Source organism: Myotis myotis, unplaced genomic scaffold (genome assembly GCF_014108235.1).
Source record: "Myotis myotis isolate mMyoMyo1 unplaced genomic scaffold, mMyoMyo1.p scaffold_m19_p_3, whole genome shotgun sequence".
NCBI lineage: Eukaryota > Metazoa > Chordata > Mammalia > Chiroptera > Vespertilionidae > Myotis > Myotis myotis.
Window position 1 is genome coordinate 109353973 of NW_023416335.1, and position 12041 is coordinate 109366013.

General features: G+C 47.0%; 1 pseudogene; it reads left to right on the forward strand.

The window, feature by feature from the left end:
- The first annotated feature begins 2414 nt into the window (after positions 1-2414).
- On the forward strand, positions 2415-8798 carry LOC118650541 (annotated as a pseudogene).
- The last annotated feature ends 3243 nt before the right edge of the window (positions 8799-12041 follow it).

Here is a 12041-nt window from a genome sequence, read left to right on the forward strand (position 1 = left end):
CACAGATGAGCAAACTAGGCTTCAAAGACACAGAGGGCTTGTCCAAAGTAACACAACTAACAAGTGGCCAAATCAGGGTTCAAAAGACCTGGACCTTATTGTGACCTTGAAATGATAATTCGGTTTGACTATATGCCCAAGAGAGCTTTCATGTAACTGGCCAATTATTTTAAACTTCCCTAGTATTTCAACAACTGACTCACGATGTAAGTACATTCTCTGTTTTTGGAAACACTGTAGGACCAGTGACTTTAACTCGTTTGAGAGGAAAGTATTTTCTAAAAAGCTCCCCGCTGCAGGGTCAAAACTACATGTGTTTGAATATAAAATACTTATGCCAACACAAATAGAAAGACGATGACCTACCATGGCACAGGCGCTCACCTCCTGCTGTCTGGAGGAGGCAGCCACGGGGACAGAGCAAGACAGGGATGGGTCCTGTGTTCTGAGCTCTACAAAGGGGGGACTGAGCTGTGCACCTTAAATCCTGGCGCCTGGGGTGTGCCCTAATTTCTGATCTCAGGCTGGTGATTCACCTCATGGACTGGAGGCCTTAATTAATGGAGATCCGGGGTGTTGTAGGAAGTGGTGGTGACTCAGCAAGCATTTTTCCTTCACCTGAGTCAGTCCAAATCACAGCCAATACGGGGTAGGACAGGCTTGTAAAAAGGGCGTGGGGCCTCAACCTCAACCACCAGTGAAGAAGCAGACGAGTCCGCAGTGAAGAAGAAATGACATGTTGGTGCCTTGAACTCGGCGTAGGAGTGATTGGGGAAGCTAAAATGATGGTGCCGGGCCCTGAGCAGATGGCAGGCATAAGACGCTCCAGTCCCTGCTGACGTACCAGCCACTAGGCCCTGACCTGCAGGCTGGACAAGACAACCAGGGTCCAGGCCATGTGGAGCTCAGTCAGAAATAGGCCTGGCCAGAGACCATGAGACTCCCTGGGAAACCGGAACCTCTTGTCAACCACGTTTTGGCTGTGGCCTCAGGAGGCAGCAGAGCACCCCTGGGACCACGGCCAAGCAGTCAGAGAATGTGAGATGCAGGCGTCTCCAACCCTAAGTTCTGGAAAGAGGTTTCCCTTTTCCATTCTGCTGCTCAAACCCCTACTGAGCATTACCAGGTGCCAATTCTCCATGAAATGCCGAAGACCAAGATGAGGAAGACAACGGTGCTGCTGGGAAAAGCTTACATTCAGATAAAAAGTGAGACAGCAACTATAATGCAGCGGAAGACACTCCACCTGGGCCTCAGCCCTGCACTCATATTCCCACAAGAGTGCTCCTGGCTAAGTGGGATTTCAAAGTGCTCCTCCTCCTTCCTTCCCTCCCTCCCTGTTGCTCCTCTCCTCTCCTCTCCTTCATTCACCCCTTTCCATGAGAGGACAGACCTCACTCATCCATGAGTTTGAGAGATGGATTTGGCCCCTGAGTCTCAGCGCCCTCTGGTCCCTCCCATGTGGTTCTGGACTGCTCTGGGCTGTGGGGTCTGCTGGCTGGGCAGGCTGTGCCCCTGCAGAAGAGGCCAGCGGTCAACGAGCAGGCAGCTAATCCATCAATTTTGGAAAGAGGTATCAAAAGCCACTTTAGCTTTGGCCAGTTTGGCTATGTGGATAGAGCATCGGCCCTCGGACTCTAGGGTCCCAGGTTCAATTCCGGTCAAGGACACATACCTCATTTGCAGGCTTGATCCCTGGCCCTATTCAGGGCCCATATGGGAGGCAACCAATCGATGTGTTTCTCTCACATTGATGCTTCTCTCTGTGTGTCTCTCCCTCTCCTTTTCACTCTCTCTTAAAAAAAAAAATCAATGGAAAAATATCCTCAGGTGATGACTGAGAGAGAGAGAGAGAGAGAGAGAGAGAGAGGCTACTTTATCCTGCCTCTATAAAGCTGACATTTCATTCCCGTTTGTCCTGTGTCTTATTTCTCATTTTGTTCTGAACGTGGGAGGGAGCTCGGGGGTGCCCCACGGAGCCCTACCAGAGGCCTGTGGCTGAGTGGCAGTTTGTGAAAGCCCAGAGCCTGGCCTCCCTTCCACTCCACGCCGAGTGTCTGTAGGGCCTGTACCCACAGAACAAAGGAAGGAGCGGTGCACTCGGCCTCGGGCGGCTGGGGCGAAGACACTCCACCGAGGCCTGGAGCGGCTGGCAGGAAGAACAGACCCTCACCAGGCAGAGGAGGGGCAGTGAGGCATGCTGGGCAGGTTGACAGCCTAAGCCGAGAGTGGCCCTCCCTGGGTGCTATGTGAGGACCTCCTGGAACTCGGTGCCAGCCAGGCCTCCTCATGGTTCCTCCCTTCATGGGACCAGACCCCCAAGTCAACCTCAAAGACCCTCTTACTTCCCACACCCTTGCCCAGAACCATGCTCTCTAGCTGAAGTCTACAGCCACCCTCTTCTGTCACCCACTATGGCCATGAAGGATGCTCTTGGTTTTCCTCGTTTCCTCACCCACCTCATGTCCCATCATTTCTGGAAGACTCTGATTCTTCCTGTCCATCCGGTGTGGTTGGATGCTCTCCCCGTCGTCACAGAGAGTAAGTGTCTTATGACCTCTGCCTGCCCTCATGGGTCACAGTCACACAGCAAACGTCACAGCACTGCTCGCTCCCTCCGATGCAGCCCAGAGGCTCCTCTCTGCTCAGAACTTGCCCTGTTCAGGGAGTTCCTGACCAGAGAGACTTGGAGACACCTCATGGCCACACCTGAACCCCTGGCCTCACTGGCCTTCGGACAGACCTCACATGCAACCCTGGTGCTGGTTAATTCTCCTCACCTGGTCCTGCCAGGGAAAAGCGCCTAACTGTGCTTGTCACCTACAGTCCAACCTGGAACTGACAGTCTGTTCTGTCATCTAAGGCCTTGGACATCTGGTCCCAGTCCACACTGCCAAACTTGCCTTTTATTGCTTCCCTAGTGAAGTCCTTCACACAGGCCAAATGGTCTCTTCCTGGACCCAAGCATATGTCCCATTATCTTTTTTAAAATTGTGGTAAAATACACATGACGTAAAATTTACCATTTTTAAGTGAGTGGTTCAGAGGTATCATATACATTCATATTGTTGTGCTACCAATCACCTCCATCCATCTTTTCATCTTGCAAAACTGAAACCGTCCCCATTAAACATTGACTCCCTGTCCACCCTCCCCCAGCCCCTGGTAACCACCATTATACATTAAAAGAAATGTCTCTAGTCAGGCCAGTGTTGCTCAGTGGTTGAGCCTTGATCTATGAAAGAAGATGTCATGGTTCCATTCCCAGTCAGGGCACATGTCCGGGTTGTGGGCTCAGTCCCCAGTAAGGGGTGTGCAGGAGGCAGCCGATCAATGATTCTCTCTCACCATTTATGTTTCTACCTCTCTCTCCCTCTCCCTTCTTCTCTAAAAGCAATAAAATATATTTTTTAAAAAATATGAGAGTTTATTCAAGACATTCATCCAGGTATGGTTGATTGCCAAGATGTTGGCTCTCTCCTAAGAAAACCTGAAGAAATATTAAAATACTAGCAATAATGCTATGTAGTAAATACAAACATTGTTACTTTCAGTGGGGCAGGCTCTCGGGTGATGTGAAGGCAAGGTTCATCAATGCCCTGGGAAAACACTGGTCTGGTGTAGATTTTAAATATGTGACACTGGCTGTAAACTTGTGACTTAACAGAGGCAGGACAGTTTTGTAAGGCAAAAGTGCCCTAAAATCAAGACACTGAACTGTGTTGTTATGAAATTCAGCAGGAGATCACAGAGTTGGAGGCTTTTACAACAAAACGGAGTCTGGCTCCTAATATCTCAAGTGGCATGTAACTTGCCTTAAGAAATGTGCCTTAAGAAATGTGTACAGAACATTTACAATCATGTCAGAAGCTATTTGAGTTACTATGACTTTTATTTACTACCATTGTCTTCTTATGAGGTAGACTGTGTTTCCAGTGTGTATCTGTGAATTAATACTTTATAATTCAGAACAAACAGATTGTAAATTCTTCCAGTGGACAGTGATTGGCACAGACTTCAGCACAATGATTTCTTTGAGGTGAGGTGAGACTTTCTCCTCTGCCCCAATACCTAGTGCGTGGCCTTGTCTGAGCAGATGTTCTGTTATGCCAGATTTCAAGATCCCCCAAAGGACATCACCAGGGAGCGCCGAGTCTGATGCAAAAGCATAGAGTCTTTATTCAAGCTGGGGGCTTGGTCCCTCTGCCCCACCCCCACCCCTCCACACACACACCAACGCAGCGATAGGGTGTGAGAGAGCCCGGAGTTCCAAGAGAACAAAGAATTTATAGGGCTTGGGGTCCGGGGGTGGGGGCACACCCTGACCACTGATTTGGCCGATTCTGGTTGGTTGAGTGAGGGCCGGGGGCTAGTGATGCAAGGGCAGGGTGCAGCTAGGGTCTGGTTACACAAAGACAGGGGGGTGGCTAGCATACTCTTGGCCTTGGGCTAGTTTCCCCCGCTTTCCCATTGGTCGAGATAAGGGCAGGCTGAGTAACTGATACATTCTGCGGCTTTTTCTTGGAAGAGGGGTTAGGGACACAGCTATCAGTCCTGTTCTGTCCTTTCAGTTCAATAACCAGTAGTTGAATTAATTTACAAAAGTACTGGTAAAAGATACGGACAACTCACAGAGTAACTGAACACTGCACTGCCGGTTAGTATAGCAAGTACGTAATGGACAGTACTAGTAAACAGGCCTAGACTAGTAATTTTAAACTAAAAGGGAAAAAAATCAAGCTGGTTGTTATGCACCTTAAACTCGGGTGCTTAAAGAAAAGCACCATTGAAGATCGCGTGTCCGGGACGCCCGGGCCACTCCAGATCCTGTGCTGGAGGCCAACCCGGTGGCCCATGGGCCACTGCCGGTGCCCCTGGTGCTGGACAACGGGTCGTTTCAGGTCCATCCGGGCTGGGCTTGCCCTGGGGTGGATGCAGGCCCGGAGCCGCGCCTCCAGAGCGAGGAGCGGAGGGGGGGAGGGGGGGGTAAGGGCAGGGCGGGGCGGGGGCGGATGGGCCTGTCGGCAACGCACTGGGCAGCCTTGAGCCCCAGCGCCGGATGCTGCGCTCGCCCTTCGACCGCAACGTGCCGTCAATCTGGAGCTGCAGGAGCTGCTGTTTGACTACTGCTTCCAGCACCTGGGTGCCTCCTCACGGGGCTGTATTGATCATCCCATAGTTTAGACAGAAGCTGTGTGCAACCCACGTATTCACGACAAATGATGTCTGAGCTCCTTTTTGGGTGCTACGGGATTCCCAAGGCTGCCCATGGAATAGACAGCCTGTTCAGCTTTACCACAATAAGCCAAAGACCTTGATTTCCAGTGGGCTCATCATTTCAGCTGGATACCAGTGTACACATATCTTACCCATCTTAGAAGGGAGGTTAGATGCCAAAATTTGCAAACGCATCAATCTGGGATGAAGCCAAGCAGCTGGCTACCTCCAGCGTCTCCTGCAGCGGAAGTATCCTGGGCACCTGGCAGCTATCACACTCAGCCGCATGGGGGAGATCCTGCATGAGCACAGCTGCATCGCTGAGGATTATGTAGAAAGATTGCAGAAATGGCGGTGCCCTGACTATTACGAAAACAATGTGCACAAGATGCAGGACCCGTTTTTCACCAAACTCCTCGGCAGCACTCTGACCAGTGAAGGGAAGCAAGAAAGGTGGCGGCAGCAGCAGCTGCAGCGGCTTCAACGCCCGGCGGCAGGAGGAGAAGCTGCAGCTTGATCAGGAGCGGCTGGACAGACTGCAGTACGTGCAGGAACTTCTGGAGGATGGCCAAGTGGATCCATTTCACAAAGCTCTCATGGAGCGAAACACGGACTCCCCAGAAGAGCCGCAGTCCTACATACACAAGCTCAGTTCGGTGGTGGAGCAAGCTAAGCAGACAATCCTCCAATCCGAAGTCACCCTCAAGGTGGCTGTGGTGGACAGCAAGCCTGAGACCCCTGACCTAGAGCCGCTGGATCTGTCCCTGGAAGACGTGAAAAACATCGGTGATTGTGAACCCTTGTTTTCAGAGGAAACGCCAGAAGTGGAGAAGCCGCTCGCTGATAACTTGGCCGCATATCACCAGCTGTTTGTTGGGACAGAAAGAATTTGGGCTCCAGAAATTACCTCAGGAGAAATCCATCTTGCAGGCCTATGTTCCCAATAGACTTGGACCAGACACCTCTAGCACAATCATTGTCCTGTCACACTAGCCGACATCGCCCAAGATCCGAGAGGGGCCCCTCTGTTACATTCTGGACAGGTACCCAAAGGACGTTCAGGAGGTGCTGGTTAAGAACATTTTCCTCACCAGCGGGAACTTGATGTATCCTGGGCTGAGTTAGAATGGAGAAGGAACTGTTGGCGATGAGCCCCTTTCAGTCATCTTTTCAGGTTCAGCTTGCCTCTAACCCCATGCTGGACGCCTGGTATGGTCCTCGTGACTGGGCCTTGGACCACCTGGGTGACGATGCCATCTGGATCACCAGGAAAGAATATGAAGAGAAGGGAGGCGAGTACTTCAAGGAGCATTCTGTTTCCAACATCGACGTCCCCATCCACCTGCCAAAGCAGGCTTCACGCTCCTCAGAAGCCCAGGCATCAGGCAAAGGCTCCGGGGCTAGTGGAGGCAGTGCTGGTGAGCAGGCATAACAGAGGCCCCTCTTGGATCTTGGGCCATGTCAGCTAGTGTGACAGGACAGTGACTGTGCTAGATGTGTCTGGTCCAAGTCTATTGGGAACATTGGGCTGCAAGATGGATTTCTCCTGGGGAGAACATGAAGGGACATTGGGAGTTACCCTCTAAAACTTACCCTTCCTCTGGGGGCTTCTGTAGTGAAAAAAATTCCAGTAACCTGGTGTCTTTGTTGAACCAAGATGAGCTGTAGCACCTGCTGCCTAGAGCAGTAAATGAAGACAGTGGAGGACAGAAATGCCCTTATTTCTTACTGCATTTTTAAAGCCATTTTGTTTTTAAAATGTTTAAAGTTTATATTGTCAGTGTAGATATTTTTCTACATTTATTCAGATACTGTGTGAATGCCCAGCAGTTGGAGATCTTCCACATACATGTAAAAAGATAATATTTATGTAATAAGAAGAGTTCTCCACAAAAACCTCAGGAGCTGTGAATATTTCCCTTTTCCTATTACTTCCTCTTACAAATGAGAGAAAAGGGTCCAAAGAGGGTAATCAAGTTGTATAGTGTAAGTCTATTAGGAGTCTGCTTGGTGCCCACTTCTGAATGGGCAGAAACGGGGTCTTGGTCCAGCTTTTGTTCAAACTTTTTTTGCTGGAAACTTTTCCACCACCTGAGACCTTCCTACAAATTTTTTAAATTTTTGTCCCTGTATGTTTTGGCTGCTTAACATTTTCTGGCCTTTCTAAAGAAAGAAGTGGAATGGAGAATGTTACTCCTATAGCCTTTTCAGTGTTGCCAGACCTCATTCCCTGCACCTTCGTAGCTTTATTTTAGGTGGACAAATGACCCCTCTCTTTTACAGAGATTGCTTGGTGAGAGTTTTAATTCTCAAACACCCAGTAAATGAGCTCAGAAGGCCCCTGAGATGCTAGTGTCCTGTCTCAGGGTCTGTACGTTTCAGTCCCATGGAGCCTCTAACTCTGATGCCTCTAATGAGGCCACCTCAGCACCTGTTTTGCCCAGACAATTTACCAAGGGCAAGCAGCTGGATCTCCACTCTCAGGGGCCTAGAAGCTGAAGACCAGGATGGGGCAGTGGTGATTGTGGAGAAGGAAGAAAACTTGGGCCGACCCAAGATCTCCCACACGTTGCCAGTAAGCCTCTGCCGTCCATGCTTTGGCCCACGGACTGATGAGCTGGTGATAACCATGAACAGCTAAGAAAGGAGAGATGCGAAGCAGGCAAATGCAGCCTCCATGTGAGAGAGATTTTCCTATCACATTTCCAGGACTCGAACCCCAATGTGGGGCGTGCAGGAGGCAGCCCATTAATGATTAATTGCTTTTGGGCCTGGAGTCTTCTCCCCATAGTCAGCAGTTTAAACAGCCTGAATAGCAGTGGTGAATGGTCAAGACGGCCATGGAGGTCAAGCTGTCCCTTGGTAGGCAGGTAAGCCGGGACACATCAATCAAACAGGTATTAAGTTTGTCCTGCTTAGGGTTCATGTCAACTCAGAGAACTGAGGAGGAGGTCAGAGCAGCTCTCAAGGTTGGTGATCAGGGCTCCTTTCTCTGGCTAAAGTGTGATAGGGTATCCCCCTACTGCCCACTTATGCTGTCTCTGCCTCCTACCAGCACCTGTGGAAACAAACCGTTTTGCCAAAGGAACAAATAAGGTAAAAATGTATAAAAGTAAAAGTAAAAAGTAAAGTAAGTGTTAAAATATGGGTAGAAAAGGCTAACCCCAAAAATGGAGAAACCAAATTGGTAAGCAAATACAGTATGCAAAGATTATTTTATGCCTATGAATAATGGACAGCGGTTCTCAACCTGTGGGTCGCGACCCCTTTGGCGGTCAAAAGACCCTTTCACAGGGGTCGCCTAAGACCATCCTGCATATCAGATATTTACATTATGATTCATAACAGTAGCAACATTACAGTTATAAAGTAGCAACGAAAATAATTTTATGGTTGGATCACAACATGAGGAACTGTATTTAAAGGGCCAGAAGGTTGAGACCCACTGGATTAAGTGAATAAGATGAAGTCTGTCATTTCTGAACTTTGTGGTTAAATCATCACAAGAAAATCAGAAAATGATAGGACAGTATTTAAAAAAATGTACACAGAGTCCAGCCAGCATGGACATCGACATATGAACCAGGAGGTCATGGTTCGATTCCCTGGTCAGGGCACATGCCCGGGTTGCAAGCTCAATCCCCAGGGCTGCGTGCAGGAGGCAGCCCTTCAACAATTCCTCTCTCCTTCTCCCTTTTTTCTGAACTCAATAAAAAAAAAAGAAAGAAAGAAAGAAAAAGAAAAGCACCATTAAATTCTTCTCTTGCATGACCTCAGAGAAGATGACTGCATTTACTCTGGTCTGCCACATGTAGGAAAGACACAGGTATTAAACAAATATTTCTTGGACTTGCATTATGTTTACAAAGCACAGAGATTTATTCCCATTTAGTGTGGCCCTGAGAAGCAGTTCCAGAAATAACCACAAGGGAGCAAGCACATCATAGTGGCTGATAAAAGGGAGAAGAAAGGTAGAGAGTAGTGCCCCCAGCACCTGTTGGAGAGGCACCTGGCTCAGAGAGCAGCAAGGTGGCCATGTCGCTCTTCATTGAGTGCCTTTTCTTTTTGTCTTTTCTAGAGATCTTACTAGAACACAGAAATGGCACCTACAATTGAGATTTCAGCTCCAAACAGCTTGGCATATTTGTGTATATACCTATACATGTCTTTTCCTCTGAAATTATCCTCAACATTATATTTCTTAAAGTCAAATAAGAAGCAGGCAATCTTGACAACTAAAAATTAAATGATGTGATAAATATCTTAGTTGTCTGCCTAGAAAATACAAATCATGACAAGTGTAAAGAAATAATTTTCTTTAAAAAAAAATGTTTTTATTGATTTCAGAGAGGAAGGGAGAGGGAAAGGGAGAAGGAAACATCAATGATGAGAATCATTGATTGGCTGCCTCCTGCACGCCCCCTACTGGGAATCAATCTGTGACCTCCTGTTTCATAGGTTGATGCTCAACCATGCTGGCTGGGTGGAATAATTGTTTTCTTAATTTTCCTAGTCTTTACACAATATCATTATCAAACTTTTTATTGTAGTAAGATATACATAACATAAATTTTACTATTTTTTTTGTTGTACGGTTCTGGGGCATTGAGTACATTCACATTGTTCTGCAACCATTACTACCATCTGTCTCCAGACCTTTTCATCTTCTCAAACTGAAACTCTGTCCTCACTCAACACTAATTCCCATCCACCTTCCTCAGCCCTGACACCCACCATCTAATTTCTGTTTCTATGAATCTGACTGCTCTGGGTACTTCATATAAGTGGAATTGGTTCTTTTGTGACTGGCTTATTACTCTTAGTACAATGTCCTCAAGATTCAAGCATGTTGTAGAGTGTGTCTGAATTCCCTTTAAAAAAAGGATTGATTGATTTTAGAGAGAAGAAGAAGGAGGAGGAGGAGGAGGAGGAGGAGAAGGAGGAGGAGGAGGAGGAGGAGGAGGAGGAGGAGGAGGAAGAGGAGAAGAAAGGAAAACATTGACTTGCTGTTCCACTCATTTATGCATTCATTGGTTGCTTCTCATATGTGCCCTGAATGGGGATTGAACCTGCAACCCTGGTGTATTGGGATAACACTAACCAACTGAGCCATTGACTAGGGCTCCCTTCCTTTTTAAGGCTGAATAATATGCCACTTACATGTTTATACCTTCATTTAATGATGGACATTTTAGTTGTTTCCACCTTTAATCAATGTGAATAATGCTGCTATGAACATGGGTGTGCAAATATCTGTTCACATTGAGATCTCTCTCTTTTAGAAAAAGCAGGGAAAATGGGACAATTCACACTTTCTTGAGTTATTGTGATTCAAAAGTGCCCTAAACCTATATTTTTTGTTTGGAAAAGTAGATATCATGATTAATAAGGAGCCTGAAATTTTTGAATTGAATATATTAGGTTATTTCCCCCCTAACAACGTAAGAGAAGTAAAACCAAAAAATACTGACTCTTTAAAGAGTTGCTGTGCTGTATAAGATGATGATTTAAAATGCTTTTTAAAATAAGTCATCTCCCCCTCACGCACAGATGAGTGATGACCAAGAAATCATTGGACTGTGGCATTTACAGGCCTAGATGGTGAGATTCCAAAATCCAGGTGACAGAGTGCCTATAAAAACCCGAGAAAAAAATCTACCTTGGAACCTGGTGACAAGCCACTCACTGTAACCAGGAGATTATAGCAGTTTGCTAATATTGCTCATTATACCACTTTTGAGAGGAAGCAGTGTATGTTTATGTGTTTTTATTTTCCATTTTCATGGTTACCCTAACAAATCAACAATAGCCAGATAGCTACATTTGGAAACACAAACTCCAGAGCAATGGAGCGGTGAGGTTTTGTGGAGGGGAGGGTGTGCCAGTGCAAGTGCAGGAGGGCCCTAAGGAGGCTGGTGCTGGCTGGGCCCTGCCATCCTGAGGGAGCCCCAGGGACCTGGGAGCAGGCAGCACCTGCAGTGCCCCTTGCTGACAGCAGGTGGCAGCAGTGAGCAGCTCCCCATCATTCTGGGTTCTACTCTGGCCCTTAAATCTGACAAACTGGTTTCCCAGTCATATGAACAAGTGGCATATAGCCCTGGATGGGTTACCCAGCTTCTCAAATAAACGGAAGAGGCCAAACTAACCACTAGTTTCCGGTCTTTTCCTAGCAAAAGTCTGCCAACTTTCATGATTTAGCTTTGTATTCCTGAAGACCCCCAGTAGAAACTATATCAATGGCATAGAAAAGACTGGAAGGAAATACACTGGGGTTTCATGCTGATACTTATGAGCGGGGCTGAGAAATGGGACTCCCACTTTTGACTTTATATGCTTCTGTATTTGCTTTTTAACGCAAATCATTTTAACTCTATATATTAAAGAAAAGTGAAAGATAATGGTAATATTCTATTTCCATTTATCACCCCAGACATACAATAAAGAGACTGAAAGTATCATGAACTTTTAGTTTTTTTGTGATAAAAAATATAAACAGGCCAGCTGGAATGGCTCAGTGGTTGAGCATCAACTTATGAACCAGGAGGTCACGGTTCAATTCCCAGTCAGGGCTTATGCCTGGGTTGTGGGCTCGATCCCCAGTGTGATTCTCTTTTTCATCATTGATGTTTCTATCTCTCTCTCCCTCTCCCTTCCTCTCTAAAAATCCATTAAAATTTTTTAAAAATATATAAACAGAAACTACTCTTATGCTTCTCATAGACAATAAAAAATATTTGAAGACCTTCTCCAGTAATATTTCTCAATTAAAAGCGAACAAACCATAGTCTACAAAACTACCACCTGGACAGGTAAACTCTCCAGGG